Source organism: Gossypium hirsutum, chromosome A09, assembly GCF_007990345.1.
Source record: "Gossypium hirsutum isolate 1008001.06 chromosome A09, Gossypium_hirsutum_v2.1, whole genome shotgun sequence".
In the NCBI taxonomy this organism is placed as follows: Eukaryota; Viridiplantae; Streptophyta; class Magnoliopsida; order Malvales; family Malvaceae; genus Gossypium; species Gossypium hirsutum.
The window spans coordinates 60,332,165-60,334,737 of record NC_053432.1 but is presented as its reverse complement, the minus strand read 5'-3'; positions in this window follow the sequence as shown (position 1 = coordinate 60,334,737).

Here is a 2,573-nt window from a genome sequence, read left to right as displayed (position 1 = left end):
CGGTGAGGGTAGGAAACTCGATGAAGAATCCCCTGATTGGCTCAAACAGAAGAGAACGCACAGAACTCACCCCCCAATCACTTTGAAATTGCTAATATGCTTTCCAAACTGAGTGAAAACCATCTTCTAAAATTGACCAAAACTTTCTACAGCTTGAGATTTGCGACTTATCAGATAGACCTAAGTAAACCGACTAGTCATGTCAATGAATGAAACATAATACAAATTTCCTTCACAGGTAACAGTAGCTGGTCCCCACAGATCAGAAACAACCAATTCAAACAAATCAACATATTTAGTATTAGACTGAGAAAAAGGCAACTTATGTGATTTACTTTTCTGACAAGCTACACAAACACCATTAAGATGACTTTTATTGAAAGAAATTTAACAACTCGCAAGAACAGTTTTTTTACAATATTTTCAGCTGGATGACCCAGCCGTTTATGCCACAAACTAAAAATATCATTGGCCGGAGAATAAACTTGAAGAGCAGCATTGTGAATAGAGGGAATCAAACTATCCGAACCTGCCGAGAAATGATAGAGCCTATCACGAACTTGGCCCCGCATTAAGATTTCTCGTGTCTAGATGTCCTTAATTACACAATACGAGGGGTGAAACTCAAAAAATACATTGTTATCAGTAGCAAACTTAGACACAGACAGTAAGTTCTTTCTAATGCTCGACACACATAGCACATTTGAGAGATGTAGTAATTTCTGTTTCATAGGTATAACAACATTCCCAATAGACAAAATTTCAGTGGATACTCCATTACCCATTATGAGAGAAGAGTTACCTGAATATGGAGTGGATCCATACAAATCTGAATCATTTCTACAGACATGATGAGTAGCCTTCGAGTCTGGGCACTGAGACGTACTTCCTACTGGCAATGGAATATACGAATCAGTAGAATTAAAATTTGAGTCATATGCGGTCGCATCAGAGTAATCCAAAGCATGAAACTCAGGAAGCCGAGGGGGAAGCCCAACAAACTAAGACGAGTCATATGGAGATGAGTCAACACTAAACACATGAGATAGTGATTTTGTCCGCCATGGGGGCTCATGAACAGTCTGCCATGATCTGTCAACACCAACACAATTAGCAGAAGGCCCAGACACAATTTGACCATCAGTTGGACGAGACTGAACCAGCCCATTAGACCCACGTGGACGAGAAACTATCTTACCATATGAATGAACTAATGACTCATCACAAGATTTAAAACCCATGGCATTACGGTTAGGGCCAACTTCATGCCCATTATCATATAACGTTGGGTCAACACTAGCACGCGGCCCGTCACCACGTTGAACAAATAAATTAAATCCATAATTTCCAAGCCTGATATGTGGCTTACGTGGGACCCAATTAGCACCTCCATAATTCGGCCAAAAGAAAGGCCTTCAATTTTGACTAGCAAACCCCCAATTTTGACTAAACACATTATTTCCTATTCGTTCATCATCTCTTCCATCGTCTCAGACACAAAACCATCTCGTCGTGGTACCGAAGCATCGACTGGGAATTGATCGTTACGATGGTACTGGTAATAGTATCTTTGCGCAAGATGACCAAATCGACTACAGATCTGGGAATTGGATTCATGGACAGAATGAACGGCCGTGACCACGAGCAGAGAAACGACCTCCTCCACTAAGTGGACCGTCCCTCGACTGAAGTGGCGGCCCTTCCATTGTATTCGCAGCAACCAACACTTCTTGAACAGACCGAACCTGTTGAGATTCACACTCAAGCAAGGCATTGACAAGGCGTTGAAATGGCAAAGGGCCCGAGAAGAGTGACGCTAACGAGATAATCGCATCAAACTTAGAGGAAAGGCTGACCAGAAGAACCACTGTTCGTTCGGCCTCCGAGATATGAGATCCAGAGGCTGCAAGAAGAGCGCATAAACTAGTGATTTTATTCACATACGAGCGAATAGAGAGGCTACCTTTCTGAAAGGAGTGAAGCTCATGACGCAATTGTGACTATTTCATACTCAAATCGACCGCAAATAGATTATTTGCCATGAGCCAAACATCATGCGCAGTCCTAACATTCGTGAATGAGGACAAGAATGACGAACTGATCGTGGATAGGAGCTAGAAGGTAAGCAAACTATCTTGCTGGTCAAAAATCAACATAGAGGGATTGACGACAAGGCTACCATCGGAGGATTGAATGAACCTCGTCGGAGCCATCAAAGATCCATCAAAGAAACCAAATAAACCGTATCCTCGAAGAATAAGCCGGATCTGTTGCTGCCATTGCACAAACGAGCCTTCATCCAACTTCACAATATCATAGCGAGGGAAAGATGTGACCATTCGATCACCAAGGAACGTCGAGCCATTGAGCTCAGCAGAATCAGATTCAATAGAGTGTGTGGTAGCCATGCCCGAGAGTCACCGAGCGACTGATACCATGAAAGAATACTAGAGAAATAACAAATTCTTTTAGAGATGAAGCTATAGAAGAGAGGAAATAATACTCTCAAGGTAACAATTCTAACTCATCTTTAATATGTTTAAAGTACATACTTATATAGGAAGTAGAAGCCT